The sequence below is a fragment of the Chiloscyllium punctatum genome, chromosome 19, assembly GCF_047496795.1.
Source record: "Chiloscyllium punctatum isolate Juve2018m chromosome 19, sChiPun1.3, whole genome shotgun sequence".
Classification (NCBI taxonomy): Eukaryota; Metazoa; Chordata; class Chondrichthyes; order Orectolobiformes; family Hemiscylliidae; genus Chiloscyllium; species Chiloscyllium punctatum.
In genome coordinates this window covers 60,114,388-60,134,704 of record NC_092757.1, presented here as the reverse complement: position 1 = coordinate 60,134,704, position 20,317 = coordinate 60,114,388, and positions in this window count along the sequence as shown.

Sequence of the window (20,317 nt, the reverse complement as noted above, 5' to 3'; positions counted from 1 at the left end):
TAAGAGAGAGTCAGCGAGTGGGTGGAAATTGATTGACAAAGAGAGTTGGAAAGCAGGAAGGGCTGTTCTAAAATGGTGTTGATTATGTCATGCATGCTGCATTGGTCCTGGTGCAAAACAGTGCTACATGGAAGTTTCGATATTAAGTGTGTAGACATTATAACTATTATAACTGTGACACGACAACAACATTGAATGAAGCACCTTAAAATGGGATCTTGAGATATCCCATTGTAATTACTGTCCCCTGAATAAGGAGGAAGCATTCCTAGATACTGTGATATCCTGATTGTATTGAAAACTTTGAAACAGTAATGTGTAATATGACTTAACATTTTAATGATTTAATAGCCAGATTAATCATTTGCAGAGCAAGGTGATGGTGTCATGGACATCCATGTGTCACCTTTTGTTTAGTACATTTACATGTAATGGATTAGTATATTCTCACCCTCAGAGTGATTGTCTCAAATAATTTCCAGCAGCAAGCTTCAAGGGTTTTCAAATACTCCCATACGTATGCTAGATTTTTAAAATGCACAGTCACTCTCACTCATCTCAAACACTCTATCATACACAAAAGAGCCGATGCAGATGATGATAAAACAGTTTGTGATTGTATCAATATCTATAATTTTTGAAATCAGTTGGTGTTTTAGTTGAAATGCAGGTCTAATAGAACAGAAGATTGTCAGTAAGCAGTGCAGTTTTCTGGAGTGAATTTGTGGGAGGTTAGTTCTTAACGAACTTGAAGTTGAAACGATTTTGGGTAGAATGATTTCTACTTCCGTTTCAAACAGTGTTCTTACTACCTTGGATGCTTGGTTGACTAACTTTCTGATGGAGCTCTTCTCTCAATGTATGTTGGAACAGCATAGGTTAGAGATTTATTTAGTGCTTATGTGTGTAATTGCTTGTAATGAATAGCAATCGGTGACTTTTATGGCCAGCTGATGTCACTGACCTTGTCTGCGAATGCGGGTGGCCCATTGGCCATTTTGGCATTAGTTATAATTACTCCGTATTTTAAAGGTGGCATTTATTGTGAATACCACCACTAGGAGGAGCAAAGAGTGTACCTGCGTTCTGTCATGAGGAGAAAGTGAGGACTGGAAATGCCGGAGATCAGAGCTGAAAATGTGTTGCTGGAAAAGCGCAGCAGGTCAGGCAGCATCCAAGGAACAGGAGAATCGGGCTGATGCCCGAAACGTCGATTCTCCTGTACCTTGGATGCTGCCTGACCTGCTGCGCTTTTCCAGCAACACATTTTCAATTGCGTTCTGTCATGACCCAATGTCACAGAAGTGATATGAGAAAATCAGGCTGACAGAATGTGAATAAAAGGGGCTGACTCTACCTGGTTTTGAGTGGTGCCTCCCAATTCTGGCCTCCCTTCACAGCTCTTGCTATCCCCTTACTGACGCAGGACTTAGTCCTGCTCCAGCTGGGGCTTGAGTCTCCACCTCCCCAAACCTTCATCAGCTGTGTGTGTGCTGATGACATTGTTATTATGCACTGAATGCAGTGATGTCATTAACGTGCAGATGCTTGCTGCAACCGGTCCTCTCACGGCCATGTGATGTTATTGGCTGTTATTTTGCATAAGCAGCAGCAATATTGCATTTTGTACAGTCACTTTATTTTAAAAACAGGTAAAAACTGATTCCTTCAACATGTGACTCTGGGGGTTAGTTAGTTCAGCTGGCAATACAGGTAGTTGGCAATTCAAAGTGATGTCAACAGCGTGAGTTTAATTCCCATATCGGCTGAGGTTACCATGGAAGTATCACCTCCTCAACCTCACCTGTCGCCTGAGGAATGGTCACCTTCAGTTTAAATTCACCACCAGTTGTGCCTCTAATGGGAGCGCGATTCTCTGTTCCTTTGGAACAACAACTTTGCTTATTGTACTATAGATTTACAATAATCTTTGCAAATCCCAAACAACGTTGCTGACTCATTCTATGAATATTAGTGTGTACAACATGTCAGGTGAGTGTTGTGCTGAGGCGGTGATCCTTAGGTAGGTTCTTGGATAGCAGATAGTCTTGACTTTACTGAAGAAATCACATATGTGATTGCTGTCAGCAACTTGATTGTTTCCTGTGCTCTTGCCACCATCTATCCTTTCTTTTGTTTATTTTCTTTTGTTGGACCGCAACCATTTTGGATGTAGAACTGCTTGCTATTTTTGCATTATAGTGGTGCTGCCAGTTCAGAAGCACTTTGTCACCTAGTAGCTCCTGAATCTCCTGGTCGTTCTCTTCCAATCAGTCATGATATTTCCTGGTAGAGAAGCCCAGTAATCTCGCATGTGTTATTGTAATAAATCTAAGAGCAAACCAGCTTGTACAGGACATTAGTACAGGACATTACTCCCTTCTGGAGTACTGTGTGTAGTTCAGGTCACCCTGCTATAGGAAGAACATTTGAGAGAGCTCAAAAAAGATTTACCAGGATGTTGCTGGGAATGGAGGTTGAGTTATAAAAATAAGCTGAATAGCCTGGGACTTTTTTCACTGGAGTGTAGGAGGTTATGGGGTGACCTTGTAGAGGTTTATAAAATTATGAAGGGCATAGATAAGAGGAATAGCAAGGATCTTTTCCCTTGGGTAGGGGATTTCAAAACAAGAGGACATATTTCTAAGGTGAGAGGAGAAAGTTTTAAAAAGGACAGAGTATTTTGTTTGTGGAATGAACTGCCAGAGAAAGTGATGGATAGATGCAGGTATAGTTACAACATTAAAAAATCATTTAGACAAATGCATGAATAGGAAAGGTTTGGAGGGATATGGGTCAAACACAGACAAATAGTTGAGATTGCGAACATGATCACCATGAACTAGTTGGACAAAAGGGTCTGTTTCCATATTCTATGACTCTCAGCTTTGTAGAAAATTGTGGTACGTGTTGTTGAGTATTACCAAGTTGGTTGTGAGGCATTTATTGAGTAGGACTTTATTTTTGCAGGATCCTTGATGTTTCCAACCTGTAAAGATCCATTTTACCTGACTCTCTGTCATCTGTGTGTTAACCATTCCTCAGTCCAAATAGTATATTATCCCCAATACTGTAATCTTGTTTAGTAACCTTTCTTTGGACCTTATTGAATGCCTCCTGGAAATCCAACTGCATTATACTGGTTCTGTTATGTTCCATTGGGATAGCACATTGGAACTAAAGACCCACCTTCGCAAAAGTTAAAACTTTTGTTGGCAGTACACATTGCCAATTTATCTTTCTGATAGATGCAGATTAACAGAAAAATTGGACCAAGTTTCTGTACTTTGAAAATAATTATTATTTGTTACAAATAAATAAATTTGAATCACAGGTAAGCAACTATAAACTGTTGATATATAACTCTACTAGTTAAAACTGTAACCCCGTCTAAAAATCTCTTCATAAACACACACACAAACAGGATAATTAAAAAAGCAGTAACTGGGGAGAAGATGAGGTAAATTGTAATATAAAAGGAGTTTTTTTTAGGTCTATAAAAGGTTAGGGAAAAGCAAGAGTGGACCGAGGACTGCTGAAAAATGAGGCAAGAGAGATAGCAATGGGGAATTAGGAAATAGTGGAGGAACTGAATAGGTCCTTTGCATCACATTTCACAGTGAAAGACATCAGCAGCATAGCAGAACTTCAAGAGAATCAGAGGGCTGAGGTGACCGTACAAGCCATCATTAAGGAGAAGGTGCTGGGGAAGCTAACAAGGTCTAAATATGGATAAATCACCCAGACTAGATCAACTATATCCCAGAGTTGTGAAGGAGAAAGCTGAGGAGATTATGGAAGGGTTGGTGGTAATCTTTCAGGAATCCTTGGAATCAGGAAGGGACTTGGAGGACTGGGGAATGGTTAACGTAACACCCCTGTTCAATAAGGGAAAGGTAAAAGACAGGAAATTGTAAACTGGTTAGCCTCACTCAGTTGGTAAGACTTTAATGTCCATTAGAATTAGAATCCCTACAATGTGGAAACAGGTCATTTGGCCCAACAAGTCCACACTGACCCACTGAAGAGTATCCCACCCAGACCCATTTCTCTACACCTATTAATCTACATTTTCTCTAACTAATGCACCTAGCCTATTAAGGGCAATTGCAACGTACTTGGAATTGCATGGTAAAATAGGGCTGAATAAGCACAGCTTCATCAAGGAGATGTCATGCCTGGCAAATCTGGTGGAATTCTTTGGGGAGGTGACAAGCAAATTAGACAAAAGAGAACCAGTGGACATGATCTGTTTAATTTCCAGAAGGCCTTTGACAAGGTGCTGCACAAGAGGCTACTAAATAAGATAAGAGTCCGTGGAGTTGAGGGCAAGGTACTTGCTTGGATAGAGGATTGTCTGACTGGCAGAAGGCAGACAGTAGATCTTCATTAGGATGGTAGCCAGTAGAGTTCTGCAGGGTCAGTGTTGAGACCACAATATGATACACATTTGAACAAAGGAACTGAGGGCCTCTGCTCAGTTTGCAGATGACACAAAGCTAGGTAGAGGGACAGGTGGTGATGAGGAACTGGGAAGGCTACAGAAGGATTTGGATTATGCACTTCAGTAGGAAGAAGACTATTTTCTAAGCAGGAAAAGGCTTTGGAAATCTAAAACAAAGATCTTCGTTCAGGATTCTCTTAAAGTTAGCATCCAGGTTTAGTTGGCAGTCAGAAAGGCAAATGCAATGTTAGCATTCATTTCAAGAGGGATAGAATACAAGAGCAGATTTCTACTGCTTAGGCTGTATACAGCTCTGGCCAGACCGCATTTGGAATATTGTGAATAGTTTTGGGCCACGTATCTTAGGAAGGATATGCTGGCATTGAAGGGGGTTCAGAGGAGGTTTACAAGTATGATCCTGAGGATGAAGGGCTTGTCATATGAGGAGTGGTGGAGAACTCTGAGTCTCTACTTGATGGAGTTTAAAAGGATGAGCGGGGATCTGATTGAAACTTATAGAATACTGACAAGCTTGGTAGAGTGAACATGGCGAAGATGGTTCCACTAATAGGAGAGATTAGGAGCTGAGGGCACAGCCTCAGCATGAAGGGGCGATTCTTTTAAACTGAGAAGAGGAAGAATTTCTTCAGCCAAAGAGTGATGAATTTATGGAACTCACTGCCACAAAAAGCTCTAGCAACCAGGTCATTGAGTGTATTTAAGACAGAGAAAGCTAGTTTCTAGATTAGTAATGAGCAAAATGGCCGAATACTGTTCCTTTATCTTATGGGCTTATACAAAAAAAATGGTGTTTATGGATGAAGGGAAAAGAAAATACTGGGAACGAAATGTTCAATGACATCAATCCTCAGGGTTCAGTGGAGGATTCCTTTGTTTCCCAAGTTCTTTAGCTTTGTGAACTTTTCCTTTGCAGGAGGCACATAGTAACTGAGACTTATTGATTAAAGGCATTAACTTAGAGCTACTGGTGAGAGAAAACAACTTTGGTATTTTATTGGGGAAAGAGATGCTATCTGCCCTTCTGTAGGTCCCTGGCTTCTGCCTGTATTGTTCACACTTACAAGTTACTCAGAAACCCATCTGAGTTATCATCTGCCATCCATAACCAGTCACAATTTCACAAACTCATTGAATATTACTTTTTATACACACCTCAGTGCCATTTCTCTATTTATCCCTTCCTCACTGTTTGCAGAGCAACAGCATAAACAAGACTTGCAAGTAATTCCAGGAACTTGCATTGTAAAAGTACACCAACTCCTTTCTCACTGTTTTGTTGTAAAAAAAAGTCCTCCACCTGATTCTGTGCACAGTCAAAAATAAATTAAGAAAATGCAACCTTTACAATATCGTTTGCATTTTTCATAACTGATTGTAGTTAGGAAATGGTTGGCATATAGTGGTCCCCATTAGCATCTATTCATTCTCCCGAGCTGACATTTACCCATTCCTTTGTCTGCTCAACTGTATTTTCCTGTCCCTGGGCTTTATCTCCATCTATTGTTTACTCCTTCCCCCTCGCTTTCACCCCTTCTCTAGCACATGTTCCAACCTTTTCTGAGCTGCAGTCAGGTCTGAAGAAGGGTTATTGGACCTGAAATGTTAATTTTGCTTTCTCTCCATAGATGCTACCAGGCCTGCTGAGTTTTTCCAGCAATTTTTGGTTATGTTGAAAAACCAACTTGATAATTGGCCATTTTACATATATTGCATAATTATAAAAGACAGTTATTCTACATCCTGGAGTATTGAAAGAGGTAGTCGTGAAGATTGTGGATACATTAGTAATTATCTTCCAAAATTCTGTAGGTTCTGCAATAGTCCCTGGAGTTTGGAAGGTAGCAATTATCACCCCACTATTTAAAAAGGGAGGGAGAGAGAAAACTGACAATGACAAGCATTACAGCATTACTGGAAAACCGTTAGACTACATTATAAAGGATGTGATAAATATCACTTGAATTATAATTACTTGAGTGGGCCTAATCAACATGTTTTATGATTTAGAAATCATGTTCGAGTGTCCTGTTGAAGTGTTTTGAACATTTTACCAACAGAATTGATAAAGACAAGTTGGTGGATATAATATAGTTTGATTTTCCGAAGGGTTTAAATAAAGTCCCCTGCAAGGTTGGTAACGAAAACTTAAGTACATGGGATAGGAGGTAATACACTGACAGGGATTAAAGATTGACTAGTGTGCAGAAAATACAGTAGGAATAAACAGATCATTCTCACATTGTCAAGCTGTGACTAATGAGTACGGCAATGATCAGTACTTTAGCCCATCTTGAATATATTGCAATAATTTAGATGTGGGGACAAAATGTAATATTTCCAAGTTTTCTGATTACACAAAGGTAAGTGGTAACATGAAGTTCAATCTGGTTAAATGCAAGGTATTGCATTTAGGTATAACAAACAAGGGTAGGGTTTATACAATTAATGGTAGAGTCCTGGGTAGTGTTGTATAACAGAGGGACTTAGGGGTGCACATACGTAATTCTTTAAAGTTTGCATCACATATAGACAGAGTGGTGGGGGAGATCCAAGATGGTGGTGATCTGATACCCCCAGCCCCCAATTAGGCATCCATAAATAAAAGTAAAAATAAAGTAAAACTCCTAGAATCCTTCAAATATTGATTATAATGTTTTAAGACGAAGATGAAGACGACTAGAGAGAAGGGAGCGAGAGGATTGCAGCAAGCAGAGCACTCTCCTGCAGTGTTGGGCACAGCCACAGCTGTGACCTTCACTCCTGTTGTGGCACCATGGAACCCACTGGAAAAACACAATTTAATCGCTGAGTTTGTAAAATTCCAAGAAAATATTGAGTCGACGTTGGAACCAATCCCTGCCATGCTACAGAAGCATGAGCAGGAGCTCCAAATGTTGGACCAACACGTCAAGGTAGTTGAACAAAGGACCAAGGCAGAGAATTTGGAGGGATGGGTCGAACACTGGAAAGCCAGGTTCAGGCCTTGCTAGTTGATGACCTCAAAAATCAAGGTCAAAAGAAGAACTTATGTTAGTCGGGCTCCCAGGACGTGAAGAAGGTGAGAGCATGGTCAGCTTCCTGGAGCAGTGGCTTTTGCAGTTTCTAGGGCTGCAAGTTGAGTCAGGCCAGATGTGTGTGTATGGAGCAGGCCCATGGATCGTGATGCGCAGTGGGATGGGGGTAGATCTCCCAGATTATAAGAAACACCAAATAAGTGCCCAATTCTCCTGGTGAGTACCTGGGTATGGAAAGATCCGAGGTCAATATGCCTTGACATCGAGACCTCCCAGGCAAGGTGTGCCTCCTTAATTTGCTGTTTATGTATAGGATGATATCTGTTACTGAGCATTGTAGAAGCCCAATTGTCATCAACACAGTTAAAACGTGGAGGATGATGCGGCAGGGCGAAGGTAACCTGCATAAGACCTCACTGTTTACCCCCTTTGTTGGAGACACAGGATTCAGGCCGGTATCAATAGATTCTGGCTTTAAAGCATGGGACGTAAAGGGAGTCTCCTGTCTGGGAGGCCTATTTGAGGGAAACGTCCTGATGTCTTATGACCAGTTAAGTCACAAGTATGAGCTACCCAGTAGGGTCCTCTTCCATTATTTTCGGATCAGGGATTATATACAGAGAAGGACCATGCTTTTAACTCAGCCCTACAAGTCCAGCATGAAGAGAAGAGTGCTCTGGTGTGCAGACATTCTCTCGGTCAGTACTGTATATCTACATTTAGCAAGGATATTGGTCTGTATGACGCTCAATCTTCTGGGTCCTTTCCTTTTTTGAGGATAAGAGAGATATCCGCCTCTTTCAGCGAAGGTGGGAGACAGCCCTGACTATATGAATAGTTATACATGTCCGTAAGTGGACCAGCCAATATTCCTGTAAATTTTTTATAGAATTCAACTTGAAAGCCATCTGGGCCAGATGTCATACCACTCTGAAGTTGCCTGATTGCGTCAAGTATTTCTTGGATTGTTAGGCTAACATTCAAGACCGATACCTGTTACTGAATTGGGTCCGGAAAGGTCAGGTTTTTAAAAAATGGGCTTATGCCCGAAACATCAATTCTCCTGCTCCTTGGATGCTGCTTGACCTGCTGCGCTTTTCCAGCAACATAGTTTTCAGCTCTGCATCCTCCTAGTCCTGTCTTCGCAATCCTGCAATTTATATAAATCAGAATAAAATTTTCTAAAGATTGCGTTCATAAAAGGATTAACATGAGTCAGAATAACCGTACTTTCCTTGATAGATGTGATAGTCTGAGGGGCCTTCTTTCTCTTTGTGAGAAATGCTAAGTATCTACCAGGTTTACCGCCAAATTCATATCACCTTTGTTTTGCAAATAATATTTCCCTCTTAGCCGTTTGGGTAAGCGTGGTGTTTAGAGCTGTCCTAAGGGCCGTAATCCTTTGTAATTTGATAATAGAAGGTCTGTCAGTGTATGCTGTTTCAGCTGCTTTTAAGCGAGCTTCGAGCAGACACTGTTGTTCTCCCTTTAATTTTTTCTGGGTAGCTGAGTATGAGATGATCAAACCTCGCGTGTAAGCTTTGATGGTCTCCCACATCATTGATGGATTGCTAACTGTACTTGAATTAATTTCTAAAAAAGTTTTAAATTCTTGAGAGAAATACTTTACAAATTTACTATCTTTCATCAGGAAGGGGTCCATACGCCAATGCCGGGGGATGTCTCATTGTTCCTCGCCTTGATTTCCATATATACAGCAGCATGATCAGAAATTGCTATATTGCCTATTTTACAGGATGATGTGGAATTTTTAAAAATCGAGGGGGTAAAAAACATATCAATTCTGGTATGATATTTATGTGGATTGAAGTAAAAAGAAAAATCTCTGCCTTGTGGATGAAGGCATCTCCATACATCTACTGGTCCTAATTCTTTGTTCAAATCCACCAATTGTCTAGATTTGGGAGGTACTCCTGCAGTACTCTTGGGAATCCTATCTATGTCCGGATCCATAATACAATTAAAATCTCCCCCTATGATAAGCACCGAGAGCCATCAATTTTGAGAAGGCTTCCGTTATAAATTTAAAAGGTTGTGCCGGGGGGGCAATACAAATTTAAGATCCCATATTCCTCTCCTATTATAAGGGCTTTAATCAGAATATATTGTCCAGATTCGTCTTTTATCTGATTTAGATTTTGAAAGGGAAATTCTTCCGAATAATAATAACAAGTCCCCTGCTTTTTGAGCTGAAAGAAGAAAAAAAGGCCTGATCAAATCCACCCTGTCGTAATTTCAAGTGTTCTTTATCTAATAAGTGTGTCTCCTGTAGGAGAGCTATATCAACCCTTTCTTTCTTGAGGGTTTGATAATATTTTCTTCCTTTTTGACTGGTGAATTACTCCCCTTGATATTCCAGGTGCACCACTTAACCGACTGATCAACCATAATCGTCTGGGCAAGTCCGAGACCCCTCGGGAGGGGAAACCCTATTCAGAACATCCCGAGCATAAAGCATATAAAATTCACAAAAGTAAAGGCTCTTCAATACACTCACAACAGTATAATAAAAAAACTATTTCTAAATAAAAAAAATATAAAACGTATTTAAATGGAGATTTTCCCCCTTGTTCCCATGGGGTATCACTTCCTTTCCAAAAGTCCATTGTATCCTCTCCCAACCAGTGCCTCACCCTTGACCCAGGCGCTCCTCGATAGGATTAAGAAAATCCAAATATACTACAGAGCTAGAGTTAACAGTGAGCCCCCACCCCCCACCCACACCAACACCTGGATATATTTGGTAATGTTAATACCATGTATAAACATATATAACTATAAAATTACAGCCTCAACAAGTAACAATTAAATATAATAATACAAAATAACAGGGGAAAACAACCCCGCTCCTAAAGATAGAAATAAAATAAGATAAGGTAACCACCTCCCCTCCACCAACATTAACTAGACCCCCCCACCCCCGGGGTAGTATATATAAAAAAAAGCGGAGAAAATCGTTAAGTAGAGAACAAATAAATAAATCCCTCTCCCCACCCCCGATGATAATATTAAACAGTAAGTTAAAAAAAGGGATTAATATAAAAAAAAGGTGGGGGTGTAAACCAGAGTAGGGGGAGAGCAAAACAACACTAATTTACTCTTACAATTTATCTAAGAGAGTCCAAAAATTCCTTGGCCTTTTCCAGCAATCCGAAGTTATACACAGACCCTTCATGGTTAAAGCATAGCGTCGCTGGGTAGCGCAAGGAGTACTGAATATTTAAGTCCCTTAAACACTTCTTCGCTTCCTCTTTTGGACCAGAGCTGGGGAAAAGTCCTGGAATAACATAATCTTGGATCTTTTATAAATCATGGTTTGGGGATCTTTCCCAAGATTTCTGAAAGCTTCTAAGAGCATCTGCCTCTCCTTATAGCTCTGCAGCAGGAACAGGACCGGGCGGGGGCGCCGGTTCAAGCTGGAGCCGCATATTGCAACCCGGTAGGCCCATTTCACCCTTGCCTGGCCTGATCCAGCCTCCAGATTTAAAAGCTGTGGAAGCCACTGTTCGACAAACACTGTAAGTTGGCCTTCCTCTTCCCGTTCAGGAAGGCCCAGCAAACGAATACTTTCTCAACAACCTTGATTCTCAAGGTCGTCGATGTGATTCTCTAAGATCCGAACTCGCTGTGCTAGAGTCCGGACCCGATCCATGGCCGATTCTGCAATGGTCTCGGAGGTTGCGGCCTTTAGCTCCACCCATCCGACTTGGGCTCAATTTCCTAGATTCTCGGTCATGCTTTTGTTGCGCGGCTGAGAGTGAGTCCCATCGGCTCCGGGACTCTTCGATGAAGGCATCGACCTTCGCATCGAGTTTAGAGATTATTTCCACGAGGCTCGTCACTGTAGGTAAGTCCCCCAGGGCGGCTGTGGACACCTCTGCTGCAGCTGGAGAGGGCGGGGGAGGGGTTCCTGCCTGCTGAGAACTGTGGGCTCCCTTCCCTTTAGTCATTTTTACTGGAGATTAAATTGTTTAAATTCAGTTCTATGCAACTAATTACATTAAGTAAAATAATTTGGTGAGTGTGGTGGAGGCGGGTGACCCACTTTGCCCAAGTCTTGGGAGGAGTACTATAGACTCAGACTTGCTGGGTTGCCGCCATCTTGAATCCCCAGGTACTTTATTGTTAATGTTTTTGTAATGTAAGATTGGTATATTACCTTTTATATTTTTATAATTTTGTAAAAAATAAAAACCTTTTTCAATAAAAAAAACAGAGTGGTTAAAAAGGAGTTTGCATGCTTGCCTTCACTGCTTGGCCCTTTGAGTATAGGAATTGGGACGTTATGTTGAGGTTGTAGAGGACATTGGTGAGGCCTCTTCGGGAATAATGTGTCCAGTTGTGGTCACGCAGTTATAGAAAGGATATTATCAAGCTGGAGAGGGTTCAAAAGAGATCTACCAAGATAGAGCAGGGTATGGAAGATTTGATTTATAAAGAAAGGCTGGATAGTCTGGGACCTTTTTCACTGGAGCATAAGAGGTTGAGAACTGTCTTGATAAAAGTTTATAAAACAATAAAAGGTATAGATAGAGTTGATGGTAATTGAATTTTTCCTAAGATGTGGAATTTCAAGACCAGAGGCTACAATTTTAAGGTGAGAGGAAAGAGATTTTAAAAAGACATAAGAGGCAATTTTTTTACACACAGGGTGTGGAATGAACATTCTGAAGAAGTTGTGGATGCAATTTTATTACATTTCAAAGGTATTTGGATAGATACATGAAATAAAAGAGATATAAAAGAGACCTAAGGGGAAACTTTTTCACAGAGGGTGGTACGTGTATGGAATGAGCTGCCAGAGGATGTGGTGGAGGCTGGTACAATTGCAACATTTAAGAGGCATTTGGATGGGTATATGAATAGGAAGGGTTTGGAAGGATATGGGCCGGGTGCTGGCAGGTGGGTCTAGATTGGGTTGGGATATCTGGTCAGCATGGACGGGTTCGACCGAAGGGTCTGTTTCCATGCTGTACATCTCTCTGACTCTAATAGAGGGATATGGGCCAGGAGCAGGTAGGTGGGACTAGTTTAGTTTGGGATTATATTTGGCATGGACTGGTTGGATCAAAGGTTCTGTTCCATGCTGTATGGCTGTATGTGCAGTGAGAAAGTTGCAAAGCAGCTTCAGAGGAATTTAGATAGACAGAGTGAGAGAGAAAAAAAACATGGAATAATAATGTGGAAAATATGAGATTAATTTTGAAAGGACAAACAGATATGCAGGATGTTACTGAAATGGTAAGATATTGGAACATAAGATGTAGAAAGGGACCTTGGTGTACCTGTCAATAAAACGCCAAATGCTTACCAAGTAGGTGCAGCAGGCAATTACAAAGATTAATGCCATATTAGCCTTTATCACAAGGGGATTTGAGTACAGAAGGAAAGAAGTATTTCTTCAATAGTACAGAACCTTGGGTAGACCACACTTGGACCATGTTATGTGCAGTTCTGGACCCTTTTCCTTAAGAAGGATTTTAGTGCCATTGAGCAGATGCAACAAATGTTCACCGGACTTGTTCCTGGAGAGGCTGCACTTACCTATGAAGGGAGATTGGAGAAACAGGACCTGTATTATCCAGACTTTTCAAATGTGAGAGGTGACCACATTGAAACCTACAAAATGTATAAGGTTTGATAAGGTAGATGCTGTAAGCTGTTTTGCTTGGTGAGTATAGATCCAGGGGGCACAATTTCAAAATGAAGGGAATTACTTAAGATAGAATTAAGGAAAAACTTCTGTTTTACTCAGAGGGTTGTAAATCTTTGGAATTCTCTGATAGCTCAGTCATTGAGTATGTTTGCAAATTGACAGATTTTAAAATGCTAATTAGAATGCCTTTTTAATCACCCTGTATTTTTTTATTGAAAAAGGTTTTCAATTTTTACAAAATCATAAAAATAAAAAAGGTGGTATAATAATATTATATTACAAACACATTAACAATAAACTACCTACTATTCTACTAAACAAACCAAAACTATCACAAATGTACGGAAAAATCTTTCCACGTTATAATTCAATAAATAATTGAACTTATCAAATTAGTTTAAATTAGCTTAATTTATACTAAACTAACCTAGATTAGTATAGATTAAGTCAATTAGTATAGATTAATTAGCCTAGATTAAGTCAAACTAGATAAAATCAACTTAAGTTAGCTTAACTGAAACCAAATTATATTAGATATGGGAATAATATGAGAAAGGGCATTGAAGTGGATGATCAATCATAATCAAACAGAACAGTACAACGGGCTCAATGGGCTGCCTGGCCTATTCCTGTTTCTAATAATTGCTCCACCATTGGTAGGTGCCTCATCAGTTGCGTATGTCTCAAGCTCTGGAACACTGGCTGAAATCTTCCATTGTTGGGTCGAAATCCTTATTTCTAACCCAGATCAGTCTAAAGAATGCACAGTTACTTACCTGTGATTTTTACAGATGCAGAAAATCCTTGTTGAAGCATGCCCCCTTTTTATGGCACTCGCTGACACATTCTAGTACCTAGAGAGTTGCGTACCATGGAGCCCGTTTGGGAAGCTATGAAGAGAAGAATGGTAAGTGGATGAGAAGATAGGATGACATGATTGTGTCACATGGTTGTGTCAAATTGGATGGGTTGAGTCAGGAGCAAAGGAGTAATTGGCTTGAAGGTGGGGAGATGGAGTTAGTTGAGAGGTTATCGGGGGGGAGGTAAAATTGAGTTTTCAGAAGATGCAGGGAGTCAATGAGGTGTCTGTTTAGTTGAAGTTACTCAGGAGTTAGACATGTTTTTCCTCTAACACTTCCTGCCTAACTATCCAAGTAAGTGAGTCCAATCTGCATAAAGTCACTGGCCCAGATTTACTGATTAGGGTCAGGAATCCTATATGTGATCTTGATCAGTCAAAAACATATTAACATTTTGATCTGATTTGGCCTCAAATTTCCCAGACAGTAAAATATATAAAATATAAAATAGCAAAGACCAATCCAGGATTGATTGCAGTCAGTAGCTGTGTAGATCAGCATGGAAAATGTGCTCTCTTTTTCAATAACAAGAGCTATAATCTGCAGTTTAAATGTCCTGCACCTTTGAGAGCTACTGTAAAAACCTAGGTATGTAGATGTGGGGATGGATTGGCATATGGCTGAGAGAATAGGGTGCCATGTGGATGACAGGGTGGTAGATAAGTGAATGAGTGCTTCAGGATAGGATGAGGGGGTCAGGTTGTGCAGGTTTCGGATGAAGGAGAAATACTTTTGAGGGAGTGGTCAGTAGTGCATTGGAGATTCAGTTTAGTAGTTACCCAGCAACTAGAGCAGGTTTTCTTGAGTAGCTATTAAACTTAAGTGAGTCTGACTCTAAGGCAATTTTTCAAGATTCAAATAATTGCTCAAGGAAATTCCAATTTCCTGTGCAATTCCAGAGTCAGATGTTTGGGATATCTTTCTGATCCTGACATGCAACTCCAGTCTGCACTGCAGAAATGTCTATCAGGACTTATGGACCATTGACTGGTAAATCAAAGTTGAAGATGTTTCAGAGAGTTCCAGGTGAAAGGTAATTGACCATTAATCAACATAGAACAGTACAGCACAGTACAGCCTTTCGGCCCTCGATGTTGTGCCAGCCTTTCATCCTACTCTAAGATCAGACTAACCTACATACCCTTCATTGTACTATCTTCCATGTGTCTATCCAAGACTCTCTTCAATGTCCCTAATGTATCTGACTCTACTACCACTGCTAGCATTTCATGCACCCACCACTCTCTGAGTAAAAAACGTGCCTCTGACATTTCCCTTAAATCTTCCTCCAATTACCTTAAAATTATGCCCCCTTGTGACAGACATTCCCACCATAGGAAAAAGTTTCTGGCTATTCACTCTACTCGTGCCTCTCAATATCTTATACACCTCTATCAAGTTACCTCTCATCCTTCACTTCAATGAGAAAAGCCCTAGCTCCCTCAATCTTTCTTCATAAGACATGTTCTCCAGTCCAGGCAGCATCTTGGTAGATCTCCTCTGCACCCTTCCAAATCTTTCCCATGATGAGGTGACCAGAACTGAGCATAATATTCTCGGGCTCTATAGAGCTGCAGCATGACCTCACGGCTTTTAAACTCAATCCCCTGCGAATGAAAGCCAACACACCATATGTTTTCTTAACAACTCTATCAACTTGGATAGCAACTTTGATCTATGGACATGGACCCCAAGATCCTACTGTTCCTCCACACTGCCAAGAATCCTGCCTTTAACCCTGTATTCTGCATTCAAATTCAACCTTCCAGGTTTTCCAGGTTGAACTTTTCCAGGTTGAACTCTTTTCCAGGTTGAACTCCATCTGCCACTTATCAGCCCAGTTCTGCATTCCGTTACAACCTACAACAGTCCTCCACACTACCCACAGTTCCACCAACCTTCGTGTCATTGGGAAACTTACTAATGCACCCTTCCACTTCTTCATCCAAGTTATTTATAAAAATCACAAATAGCAGAAGTCCCAGAACCGATCCCTGTAGAACGTCACTGGTCGCTGAATACTTTCCTTCTACTACCACCCTCTGTCTTCTTTGGGCCAGCCAATTCTGTATCCAGACAGCCAGATTTCCCTGTAGCCTAAGCCTCCTTACTTTCTGAATGAGCCTACCATAGGGAACCTTATCAAACACCTTGCTGAAATCCATGTACATCACATCCACTGCTCTACCTTCATCAATGTGTTTTTTCACATCCTCAAAGATTTCAGTAAAACTTGGGAGGCGTGACTTGCCCCTCACAAAGCCACGCTGACTATCTCTAATCAAGTTATGGTTTTCCAAGTAATCATAAATCCTATCTCTCAGAATCATTTCCAATACTTTGCCCACTGCTGATGTAAAACTGACTAGTCTGTAATTCCCAGGATTATCCCTATTCCCTTTCTTGAACAAGGGAATAACTTTTGCCACCCTCCAATCATCTGGCACTACTCCAATGGACAGTGAGGATGCAAAGATCATAGCTAAAGGTTCAGCAATCTCTTCCCTTACTTCCTGTTGTAACCTAGGGAATATCCCTCTGGCCCAGGGGATTTATCTATCGTTATGTTTTTTAAGAATTTACAGCACATCCTCCTTCCTAACATCAACCTGTTCTCGCTATCAGTATGTTTCACGCTGTCCTTAGAAATGTCAAGGTCCCCCTCAGTAGTAAATACTGAAGCAAAGTATTCATTTAGGACCTGTGGTTAGCACATTGGGTTAGCATTGCTGCCTCACAGTGCCAGAGACCCAGGTTCAATTCCCGCTTCAGGCGACTGACTGTGTGGAGTTTACACATTCTCCCCGCGTCTACGTGGGTTTCCTCTGGGTGCTCCGGTTTCCTCCCACAGTCCAAAAATGTGCAGGTTAGGTGAATTGGCCATGCTAAATTGCCCGTAGTATTAGGTGAAGGGGTAAATGTGGGGGAATGGGTCTGGGTGGGTTGCGGGTCAGTGTGGACTTGTTGGGCTGAAGGGCCTGTTTCCACACTGTATCAAATCTAAATCTAAACCTTCCCTACTTTCTCTGACTCCAGGCGCAAGTTCCCTCCACTATCCCTAATCAGTCCTACCCTCATTCTAGTCATCTTCTTGTTCCTCACATAAATGTTAAATGCCTTAGCATTTTCCTTAATCCTACCCGCTAAGGCTTTTTCACGCCTCCTTGTAGCTCTCCTAAATCCATTGTTCAGTTCCTTCCTGGCTACTTTATAACCCTCTAAAGCCTTGTCTGAAATTGCCTCTTCAACCTTAAGTTACCTTTTTCCTCTTGACTAGATGTTCCACATCTGTTGTCACCCACGGTTCTTTCAATCTACCATCCCTTCCTTGCCTCAGTGGGACAAACCTGTCCAGCACTGTCAGCAAGTTCTTCCTAAACAACCTCCACATTTCTGTCATGCTTTCCCCTGAGAACATCTGTTCCCAATTTAGGAATCCAAGTTCCTGCTTAATAGCATTGTAACTCCCCCCTCCCTCAATTAAATACTTTCCCATACCTTTTGCTCCTATCTCTCTCCATGAATATAGTAAAGGTCAGTAAAGAGTTGTGGTCACTAGCACTGAAAATGCTCTCTCACCAAGAGATCTGACACCTGGCATGGTTTGTTGCCAAGTACAAATCCAAAATGGCCTCCCCTCTAGTCGGCCTCTCTACATAATGCATCAGGAACCCTTCCTGGACACACCTGGTGAAAACTGCGCCAACCAAAATATTTGAACTAAGCAGGATCCAATTAATATTAGGGAAGTTAAAGTCCCCTATGACAATAACCTTTCCAAAATCTGCCTTCCAATCTGCTCCTCTGTGTCTCTGTTGCTATTAAGGGACCTGTAAAAATTCCCAATAAAGTGGCTGCTCCTTTCCTATTTCTGATTTCCACCCATACTGACTCTGTAGACAAACCCTCCTCGACGATCTCCCTTTCTGCAGCTGTGATACTATCTATGAATAGCAATGCCACTCCTCCACCTCTTTTACCTACTCCCCAACACCATTCCTTTTGAAACATCTAAACCCTGGAACATCCAACAACCATTAATATCCAAGTTTCTGTAATGGCCACAACATCATGGTATCAAGTATTGATCCATGCCCTGACTTCATTACCCGTATTCCTGACACTTGTTGCATTAAAATAGACACACTGACTGCACCTTTGCCCTATCAAGGGCCCATCCCTCCTCACAGACTCTCTGCATGTTGTATCTGGCTGCTCACTATCTACTCCATCATCTGATTCGCAGCTCAGTTTCCCAATCCTTGCCAATCTAGTTTAAACCCTCCTGACAAGCTCTAGCAAACCTCCCAACCAGGATATGAGTGCCCCTCCAGTTTAGGTGCAACCCATCCTTCTCGTACAGGTCCCATCTTCCCCAGAAGGTATCCCGATGATCCATGTATCTGAAGTGCTCTGTCCTAATGGTTTAATCGTTCTGGGCAGTTCCTATGGTTTAAGCTTTCTAGGCAGTTCTTATGGTCATTGTGTCAGGCCTCCAACTGAACCAATTTGGAACCAGTTTTCTAGCGAAAAGGAAATAGAGTGGTCAGTCGGACTTTAACCGTCTGAGTCGGGGGAAGGGAAAGTCAAAGAGACAGTGAGTGTGGAGTTAAATAGAAAGAAAAGTAGTAGGACAGCATGTGTGCAGGTGGGTTTAAGCTCGAGGCAGACTAGGAATGCAGCAAAAGGGAAGGATAACTTAGGACATCTTATGATTTCCAATATTTCTAATAATGATAAAAAAGTTAGCATTAAGGCACTTTATCTGAATGCTCATAGTATTCGTAATAAAGTAGATGAATTAATGGTACAAATCATTGTGAATGATTATGATGTGATAGGCATCACAGAGATGTAGTTGCAGGGGGTTCAGGACTGGCAGTTAAACATCCAAGGATTTGTAACTTATCAAAAAGATGGGGAGGTGGGCAGAGGGTGCAGGGTTGCCTTGTTAGTTAAGAATAAAATTAAATCTGTGGCACTGAATGACATAGGTTCAGAAGATGTGCAGTCTCTGTGGGTGGAAATGAGGAACCACAAAGGCAAAAAAACCATAATGGGAGTTACGTTCAGACCTAACAGTGGTCAGGATCAGGGGCGCAAGATGTACCGGGAAATAGATAGGGCATGTCAGAAAGGCAAGGTCACGGTGATCATGGGGAACTTCAACATGCAGGTGGACTGGGTGAATAAGGTTGCAGGTGGATCCAAACAAAGGGAATTCATGGAATGCTTACAGGATTGCTTTTTGGAACAGCTTGTGATGGAGCCCACAAGGGAGCAGGGTATTCTGGACTTAGTGCAATGTAATGAGCCAGACTTTATAAAAGATTTTAAAGTAAGGGAACACTTAGGAAGCAGCGATCATAATATGGAAGAGTTCAGTCTGCAGTTTGAAAGAGAGAAGGCAAAATCGGATGTAATGGTGTTCCATGTAAATAAAGACAATTATGGGGGCATGGGAGAGGAACTGATGAAAATCGACTGGAAGCAGAGCCTAGCGGGGAAGACAGTAGAGCAACAGTGGCAAGTGTTTCTGGGTATAATTGAGGACACAGTACAGAGGTTCATCTCAAAGAAAAAAAAGAGTATCTGGGAAGTGGGGTGGGGGGGGGCGGGGGGAGAGAAAGAGTAGGATTAAACAGCCATGGGTCACAAAGGAAATCAGGAAATGTATCAAAGAAAAAGAGAGTCTATAAAGTGGCCAAAAGCACTGGGAAATCAGAAGATAAAAGCAAACAGAGGATAATAAAGAGAGAAATAAGGAAGAGGAGGACCAAATATGAAGGTAGGCTAGCCAGTAATATTAGAAATGATAGTAAATGTTTCTTTCAATACATAAGAAACAAACAAGAGGCTAAAGGAGACATTGGGCCACTCCAAATTGATGCAGGAAGGCTAATGATGGGAGATAAGGAAATAGCCAAAGAACTTAACAGATACTTTGCATCTTCACGGTAGAAGGCATGAGTTATATCCCAACAATTAAGGAGAGTCAGGGGGGAGAGTTCAGTATGGTCGCCATTAAAAAGATTAAATGCTAGAAAGCCAAAAGGTCTAAAAATTGATAAATCTCCTGGCCCCGATGGGCTACATCCCAGAGTTCTGAGGGAAGTGGCTGAGGAAATAGCAGAGGCATTGGTTGTGATCTTTCAAAAATCACTGCAGTCAGGGAAAGTCCCAGATGATTGAAAAATTGCTGTTGTAACCCCCTTATTCAAGAAAGGATCAAGACAAAAGATGGAAAATTATAGGCCAAATTAGCCTAACCTTAGTTGTTGGTAAAATTCTAAAATCCATC